A 10314-nucleotide genomic window follows, 5' to 3' on the forward strand; every position below is an offset into this window, starting at 1 on the left:
ACTCACTTGCGTCTTGAAGGTGAGAAATCATCATGGATAAAACCAATTCTTGCTGCCAAGCCATAAAGGAGATTAAGAAAGAAAGGAGATCGATGGAAGTAAGATTACTGCGAGCGACAAGTAAGAGTTACGACTTATATAATAATTGCGGTACTTCCAATGGAAGTATGGATGTATGCATAAAATTGAATTTATGCATAAGAAGATGCATAAAAGATTGATTTTTAATTCAAAAGTGTCATTCTCATCTAAATTGAGTTTATGCATAGGAAGATGCATAAAAGATTGAATTTTAATTCAAAAGTGTCATTTTCATTTAAAATGAATTTATGCATAGGAAGATGCATAAAAGATTGATTTTTATTTCGAAAGTGTTAGTCTCCTTAAATGGAATTTATGCATAAATAAATGTGTAGAGAAATCTTATATCAAATATAAGAATTCTCTTGTATTCTATAAATAGATATGGGAAGTGATAGGATGTGATAAGAGGCATATGAGATGTGATAGGATGTGATAAGATGTGTATGAGATGTGATAAGATGTGATAAGAGGTGTATGAGATGTGATAAGATGTGATAAGATGCATATGAGATGAGTTAGGATGTGATAAGATGAGTTAAGATGTGATAAGATGTGTATGAGATGTGATAGGATATGATAAGAGGTGTATGAGATGTGATAAGATGTGATAAGATGCATATGAGATGAGTTAGGATGTGATAAGAGGAGTTTAGATAAGATAAGATGTGTATGGGATGAGGTAAGAAGTGTATGTGATGGGATAAGATGTATATGGGTTGTGATAGGGCGAGAATGGATGTGATGTAAAAGAATAGATGTGAAGGCGTATTGTGAATGTATGAATGAATGTGGATATGGATGTAGATACGGGTGTGGATGTATGTATGTGGATGTGGATGTGGATGTATGTATGTATGTGGATGTGGATGTTGTATGAATTCTCTCAGCCTCATATTCGTGCATCTTGTGAAATTACCCCCAGTTTGCGAGATGAGGGCATCTCGCGTTTTTCAAGTGGGAGAGAATGTAAGATTCCTCCCGAGCCTCTCAATATGTCCAGCATCTTCCCCTGTAATCAATCCCCTCTTCAGAAATATAAAAGATCTTGTTTCTAACTGTTTTAACCTAGAGAGAGAAAATATTCTAGAGAAAGAATATTCAAATTTTTAATATTTTTGGATAGAAAATTATCTCATCTTATTAAAATAAGTTCCCCTGAAACAAAAATTCAAAAAGAACTTCCAATGTGCAATTGGAATTAATTGGAAATGGGTATAAAGGACCTTAGCCTAAGGGTCTAGATTTTCAGAAATTTTTGGATTATGGTCCAATTAAGGTTCCTTTGGGCCAATAAGATCAATCCATCTGTGGGGAGGAGATAAATCCAATTTTGTAAAAGAAGATACCCAAAAATGAGTAAATGCTCACATAAGATGAAGAGTTGACTATGTACAAGGTTTATTAGTAAGAAACTATGAGCAATATTAAAAATATGAGATATTTTGGGTATAAGGATTCCATTTTGACACCTATGTAAGGAAGGGAGTCCCTTCAATGCTCACATAAGATGAAGAGTTGAAAATGTACAAGGTTTATTGGTAAGAAACTATGAGTAATATCAAAATATGAGATATTTTGGGTATAATGATTCCATTTTTGACACATCTGTAAGGAAAAGGAGGGCCTTCAATGAGGCGCCTAATTCACATGCTTGAATGAGTTTTAAACTCAAAAATAATGTGATATTTTTATCTCTCCTCTCTCTTGAACCAAACCAAATCAAAATGGAACCAAACCGAATCAAAAAGTAACCAAACTAGGTCCAAATCTAGTCCAAGTTCAACCAAACTCAATTTAGAAAATTCTAGAATTCAGTTAGCTTTGGTTAGAGCTTCCCTCTCCTATAAATAGAACATGAGCCCTTTGAAAAAAATAGAAGAATTTTACTATACTAGAGTTATGCTGAAATAATGCTAATTTCTACTATTCTCTAAAATTCTCTCCAAATTGAAGAAATTGGAGCTTCCCTCTTCCTTCAATCCCCATTGGTGGCTCCATCAACATACTTAACCAATTGATTGGTTGGGGGCCTCTACCGTGAACAAAGAATCAAGCAAATTGTAAGGTAAATGGTGAATTTTGATCTTTTTTATAATTTCTCAATGCTTCTCTCTTCTCAACCCCTCTCAAACTTGAGAAGCTTAATTGGAATGGTCTTTGAATGCTATTGAAGTTAATTGATGAATGGTAGTGAAGAGTTACATAATTTGATGAATGCTATTGAAGTTAATTGATTAATGATAGTAAAGAATTACATAAATTTCCATTTTTATGCTTAATTCTAATGGTTTTTATGTAATTTCTCTCTCTCACTCAAGAAATGGTCATACTCATGACCCATTCTCAATCCAAATGAAGCTTTTCATAAAGTTTTTCCTTAATCCAAGATTAATCTATGCTTGAGGCCAAATTAATGGCTTTTTTCTATGCTTTTAGTTTATGTATTTCATGAATATTGATGATTCAATCCATTATTAGATTAATGATCCAATTAGGGATCATTCTAATCATTCTCTTAATGATAAGCTTTATCCTTCAAAATAAATTGAGATTTATGAGCCCTACACATAAAATAATTTCATTCAAAGCATGAAAAGAGGACTTCCTACCATATTCTAGGAATTATCATCCTAGATTAATTGAAAGAATTTTATTGTAATCATGGAGAAATTGATTTTTATGTTATGTATAATTGATGATTATTTTATTGTAAAAGTGTTACTTTTATCATATTTGGATTTCATGCATAGAGGTATGCATAAAAGATTATTATTTTAATATAAAAGTATTACTTTTATCATATTTGGATTTCATGCATAGAGGTATGCATAAAAGATTATTATTTTAATATAAAAGTGTTACTTTTATCATATTTGGATTTCATGCATAGAGGTATGCATAAAAGATTATTTTTATCATATTTGGATTTCATGCATAGAGGTATGCATAAAAGATTATTATTTTAATATAAAAGTGTTACTTTTATCATATTTGGATTTCATGTATAGAGGTATGCATAAAAGATTATTATTTTAATGTAAAAGTATTACTTTTATCATAATTGGATTTCATGCATAGAGGTATGCATAAAAGATTATTATATTAATATAAAAGTATTACTTTTATCATATTTGGATTTCATGCATAGGGGTATGCATAAAAGATTATTATTTTTATATAAAAGTATTACTTTTATCATATTTGGATTTCATGCATAGAGGTATGCATAAAAGTTGATTATTTTATTATAAAAGTGTTACTTTTATCATATTTGAATTTCATGCATAGAGGTATGCATAAAAGTTTTTTTTTTTTTGTAAAAGTGTTACTTTTATCATATTGGATTTCATGCATAGAGGTATGCATAAAAGATATTCTTTTATACTAAAAATGTAATTTTCATCATAAATGGATTTTATGCATAACTTAGATGCATAAGAGAAATTCTTTTATTCTAAAAGTGTAATTCCTACCAAATTGAATTTATGCATAAGAAGATGCATAAAAGATTGATTTTTAATTCAAAAGTGTCATTCTCATCTAAATTGAATTTATGCATAGGAAGATGCATAAAAGAATGGATTTTTAATTCAAAAGTGTTATTCTCATCCAAATTGAATTTATGCATAGGAAGATGCATAAAAGATGGATTTTTAATTCAAAAGTGTCAATTCTCATCTAAATTGAGTTTATGCATAGGAAGATGCATAAAAGATTGAATTTTAATTCAAAAGTGTCATTTTCATTTAAAATGAATTTATGCATAGGAAGATGCATAAAAGATTAATTTTTATTTCGAAAGTGTTAGTCTCATTAAATGGAATTTATGCATAAATAAATGTGGAGAGAAATCTTATATCAAATATAAGAATTCTCTTGTATTCTATAAATAGATATGGGAAGTGATAGGATGTGATAAGAGACATATGAGATGTGATAGGATGTGATAAGATGTGTATGAGATGTGATAGGATGTGATAAGAGGTGTATGAGATGTGATAAGATGTGATAAGATGTGATAAGATGAGTTAGGATGTGATAAGATGAGTTAAGATGTGTATGAGATGTGATAGGATGTGATAAGAGGTGTATGAGATGTGATAAGATGTGATAAGATGCATATGAGATGAGTTAGGATGTGATAAGAGGAGTTTAAATGTGATAAGATGTGTATGGGATGAGGTAAGAAGTGTATGTGATGGGATAAGATGTATATGGGTTGTGATAGGGCGAGAATGGATGTGATGTAAAAGAATAGATGTGAAGGCTATGTAGTTATATGAATGGGAATGTGGAAATGGATGTATGAATTTGAATGTGGATGTGGATGTATGAATGAATGTGGATACGGATGTAGATACGGATGTGGATATATGTATGTGGATGTGGATGTATGAATGAGGATGTGAAATTGGATGTATGCATGTAGATGTGTATATATGAATGTGAATGTGGATGTGGATGTGGATGTATGAATGAATGTGGATATGGATGTAGATACGGATGTGGATGTGGATGTATGAATGAGGATGTGAAAAAGGATGTATGCATGTAGATGTGTATGTATGAATGTGACTGTGGATGTGGATGTGGATGTATGGATGTAGATACGGATGTGGATGTGGATGTATGAATGAGGATGTATGCATGTAGATGTGTATGTATGAATGTGAATGTGGATGTATGGATGTAGATATGGATGTGGATGTATGAATGAGAATGTGAAAATGGATGTATGCATGTAGACGTGGATGTATGGATGTGAATGTGGATGTGGATGTGGATGTATGGATGTGGATATGGATGTGTATGTATAAATGCGGATATGGGATTGGATGTATGATGTGGATGTACGAACATGGATGTGTATGTAGAATAATGAATGTGAATGTGTATGTGAAATAATGTGTCGTCGATATGAGTGAATGGATGAGAATGAGTACACATATGAATGGAATGTGGAATAAGTAATGTGGATTGAGGAGGGATAATGTGGAAAGACATGAGTTCGATATAGAAACTGTATTTTGTGTCCTGTTTGTAAATGACTGTTTTATGTCAAGAATGCTGGGGAAGCATTTTGACCGTCTTGTGGATTAAGGTCATGGAGACCAATCTGATAAAGTTGCAACTGCTGACGGAGAGTCAATGGAGGACGTCTCGCGTAGCAAGGTCGACCGAGGTCTTGACCAGCCTCGGTTCGATTTAAATGGTGAGCTTCCGGTACGGTGGATGAGGGACCAAGGAAGCGGCCTATGAGTGAAGCGCTAGGTCACCTGCGAAGGATCCTAGAGGGTGCTGACCATACGGTGCTCGGGCTCTGGGTCGCCGAAGATACCTACACGTGTGTCGTGGAAGATATTGGAACAAGGAGTAAGAGTTGTTTTCTAAAACCAGGCATGGATCTGGTCGCTTGACCTTGCTGGTCCTCAACACGGATGAGTCCATGGCTCTCTTATATGGATCTGTTGATTGATCTTGCTGATCTTCAACGAGGATTCCATCTTGATTTTATATGTGATAATATTGCCGGGTACTATGAACTAGGAACTATTGAAAAGGCCCCTGAGTGAACAGGTGGTGAGCGTTCTGGTTGCCAAGGATGCCATAAGTACACCGATGAATGAATGACTGGAAATAAGGATTCAACCAGAGACTTGGAGGATTGTCATCAGTGACAGAATGGTTTCATTAAAGGATTGTTTTAAAGTTAGCTGATGTTGAGAAAAAGGCAATTTCATATTGGGTGTGTAAGTAGTGTGACTAGTTTTATGTTTGCATGAACTTCCGGCTAGGGGGCCTTGGAACTCTTTTCCTTGGTACCCGAGACAAAACCTAACCAAATTCCTAATTGGATCCCATCACTATAGTGGTTGGGCGGTTGGCTAACCCATGGGACTGGATGGGGTTAGCTGGATGGGGTTAGGCTGGACTGATGGATCCGTAAATCGAGACTCAATTTCTGTTATTATGATAGATGAAGTAAATCTCGGATAGTAATTGTTCTATGGATAGGAATCAACGGCTGTGCCTCTTGATGGGGAAAAAAGCGTTGATCCCAATGATCCAAGTGCAAGTTTCTTCCTTGATCTGACCAAGTACCTTTAGAGGTACAGTCGGATCAGTTTGATCAGTAATGGTCTTGACTACGTTAGAGTAAAAGGTTATCCTGGTGGAATCGCCCGTGCTTTCCGGATAAAGGAAGTTTTTCCGGGTTCGGTTTTGGAAAAACCGACGGATTAGTCTCTTGTCCGGATATCCGTGGATGAGGCCCCGAGTGTGGGACTCTGTCCCGCGCAAGAAATGCTACTTCCGCTGCTAGCACCCCGAATCCCTTGCGTGGTAGGGACAGGGATCTCACATGAGTACTGGCTAGGGGGCCTAGGAACTCTTTTCCCTGGTACCCGGGACAAAACATAACCAAATTTTTATAATGGATCCTATCAATACAGTGGTTGGGCAATTGACTAACCCATGGGATTGGTTGGGTTTAGGCTAGATCGATGGATTCCTATAATAAATTTCATTTCTGTTCAAGTTACGATAGTTGAAGTAAGTCACTGGATAATTCTTGTTCTATGGAGAAGAATCAATGGCTGTGCCTCTTTTAATGGGGAAAAAAGTGTTGGTCTCTATGAACCAAGTGTAAGTTCTTCCTTAGCCATGTGGCCCGCGGGTTTGGTTGGAATACAAAGGATAGTTAAGGCTCTTGACTACATTAGAAGATTTTTCCTGGAGGAATCTCCTATGCTTTCTGGGCAAGGGAAGTTAATTTTTGGGTTCGGTTTTGGAAGAACGGAGGGATTAGTCTCTTGTCCAGACATTCGTGGGCAAGGCCCCGAGTGGGAAGCTCTGCCCTGCACACAAGGTTGCTACTTCCATTGCCAGCACTCTCCAGAGTTCGATGCGCAGAGGGGGCAGGGATCTCACAGTAATTATGTGTGTGTATTTTAACTAGCGACGGTAATTGTAGAGCCTCACGTATCAATTCTTCCATGATCAAAACCTGCTATGTGGTGCCATCTTCTTTAGTTACTATTCTCCTCTTGGAGGCCTTGTCGTATGTCTTGATATATTCCGCACATAGCTCTGTATCAATATTTCGGGGGAGACTCTATGCCATCCACCCCTAGGCCCACTTTCTCCAGCTTTTCTTTGACTTTAGCATCCTCCAAAATTTGTAGGCACAGGACTGTGGTATTGTAGGGCTACCTTTCTATGGAGTTCTTTGCTGATGATCGTGCCATGGAATGCCTGGGCACATATTGACCCAGGTAGCGGAGCTTCGAGCCCTGTGTGGGTCTTCTCTTTTTGCTCACTGGGATCTCGTTACACTGGCTTGTGTTACCGCTGGGGTCTCTGCGGCTTCCGAGTTAGATAATGCTGAGGTCGACATCTGTACATTGAAAAAAAGGCCAATCCGTAGAGACTGGTGAGGGCATGTGCCATGCTTTGTTGTTTTCTCTTTTTTTCCTTTTTTCCTTTTTTTTTAAATTTTTTTTTGGTAGTGTTAAGGTTAATTTTAATGGGAAGTGTGTTAGTGGTGTGAGTAATTAAGAGGGTACAAGTGCTGTGACATGACAGGGTCCAAAACCCGTGAGTTGGATAAACATCGTGAAAGTGCAGGTGTTCGAGCCGTGAAAGGGAATCTTGTGAAATGGCTTGGAGCCGTGAATGTTAATTTTGTGAAAGTTAATTATGTGAAAGTTAATCTTGTGAAATGGTCTAAAGCTATGAAAGTGCACACCGTGAAAGGGAGTTCCACGAAATGGCTTGGAGCCGTGAAAGTTAATTATGTGAACGTTAATTCTGTGAAAGTTAATCCTGTGAAGTGGCTTGGAGTCGTGCTGAATGTCCGAACAAGAATGTGGTTCATACGCACCAATCTCAACAATTGACTGCGTCCCCTAAATGACATGCCAGTACTTGTACTAAATGTGGGATTTATCACTTGATCAAAGATTGTCCATACCATGCAAGTGGTTAGACTTCCACTTCTAACCAAGCCACCGTCCAGACCATTAGTGTGCAACCTGGAAACATAATGCCACTCAATGTTCTAAGACAAGCCCATGCCCAATTGACGAGGCAAGGGCCCTAGTAGAAGAGTGTCAACAACTTCATGAAGCCAAGTTAAGGGGGGGCTAACCGGGTCAAGGATATGATGTATCCCAGGAACGAACCAACAAGGGAAAGGGAATTGGACGTACCTACTCCAATTCCAGAAGAGACGAAAGAGGGATCTCAAGGAAACACGATGTCAAGAATGTTTGAGGAAGATGCGCAGGATGAGTCCATCCATTCATTCCCTAGGGATGGATACAAGATGCACACATGGAAGGAACCCTCAGTTGCCAGAGGACCCAGAGACATAGGCAGCCTTGCAGCTGTACTATCCACTTCTGTGCAAACGCTATTGGGACAACTGCTACGTAGTTCACCCACATTATGGGAAGACATAAAGGAATTGGTAGAGGGCGGTGGGACTAAGGCCAACTGACACTACATAGGATGTTCTATCACCTTTGGCAGAAAGAACCTTAAAACACACAAGGGAAGGAACAACCAGAGTCATCAAGATACCAGTTAATCAATTGGAGCATTATTACAAAAGTGACAACACTAATGCTATAATCCCAATTCATCATAACGAGTACCAATGGCTATCCTGGATGGTGGGGTGGGAGTAAGCATCATCACAAAACGGTGTTGGGAAAACTAGGGAAGACCTGCTAAAAAAAGAGTAGATCTTATTGTTAAAATGGCAAATGAAATATGAATTGGTGTGGTGCTCACACTACCACCAAATGCCCACAGTTAAGAGCAAGGCCATTACTCTATTGTGCACACTATGTAAACTTATGGAATCATCACACCTCCATGTGTAGATATCCAAGGTTCCAAATAGTAGCACAATTACTGGCACCTAGAGCTCCATTGGCCTTACTAACACCACCTATGCAAATCACTCCAGCAGCAGCAGGACAGCCAAACTCTTCCTATTTACCTAGGGGATGTTTCGGGTAAAGGACACTTCACCTTTGTCACCACCTGCTCTACAACCACAACCACCACATGCAAAAATCAACCAAGTAATGATTGAAGAGCCATCAGAAGATATGGATATGGTGCGTGAAGTAGAAATCAGTGGGTGAGTACTATGAGGAAGCTGCGAAAAATCAACCACCACATGCAAAAATCAACCAAGTATTGATTGAAGAGCCATCAGAAGATATGGATATGGTGCGTGAAGTAGAAATCAGTGGGTGAGTACTATGAGAAAGCTGCGAAGTTTGCACCATAATTCTATGTCTTACAAAATAACGCGCCAGTTCCTATGTTTCAAACTACGGTACAATGGAAGGGTAATGACATAAACTCAAATATGAGGAGAGGACTACTACAATGTTTTGGCTACGGTGGGCCGCATCAAATCGCTGAATGTCCAAAAAAGAATGTGGTTCATACGCACCAACCTGAACAATTGATTGTACCCCCCAATGAAATGCCAATACTTGTACTAAATGTGGGATTGATCATTTGATCAAAGATTGTCCATACCGCGCCGCAAGTGGTTCGACTTCCACTCCTAACCAGGCCATCGTTTGGACCATAAGTGTGCAGCCTAGAAACATCATGCCACTCAATGTCCTGACACGAGCCCAGGCCCAATTGGGGGACAAAGGGAAGAACCCAACAGATACAACCACTTCCAAAAATGGCAGGAGAAGAAGGGTGAAAAAAGTGGGTAAGGGTGACACCAGGGTCACAATTCAAGATGGAACTAAAGAGGATACGATTGACCCCAGATCCACTAAATAATCAAGAGAAGAGAGGCAGTCAAACCAAATGAGCCTGACCAAGAGATGCAAGGGGAAAGACCATCAACTCCTAAAGGAGTCGGTGGATACCCAAATGCTGAAGAGGAGATAAGGAAGCTTGAAGAAGCTAGGGCCCTAGTAGAAGAGTGTCAACGACTTCATGAAGCCAAGTTATGGGCTAACCGGGTCAGGGATACAATGTATCCAAGAAACAAACCAACAAGGGAAAGGGAATTGGACGTGCCTACTCCAATTCTAGAAGAGACGAAAGAGGGATCTCAAGGAAACACGATGTCAAGAATGTTTGAGGAAGATGTGCAGGATGAGTCCATCCATTCATTCCCTACTGGGGCTGGATACGAGATGCACACATGGAAAGAACTCTCAATTGCCAAAGAACCCAGAGACA

Source organism: Cibotium barometz, chromosome 1 (genome assembly GCF_041138505.1).
Source record: "Cibotium barometz isolate CiBa-2024 chromosome 1, ASM4113850v1, whole genome shotgun sequence".
NCBI classification, from domain to species: domain Eukaryota; kingdom Viridiplantae; phylum Streptophyta; class Polypodiopsida; order Cyatheales; family Cibotiaceae; genus Cibotium; species Cibotium barometz.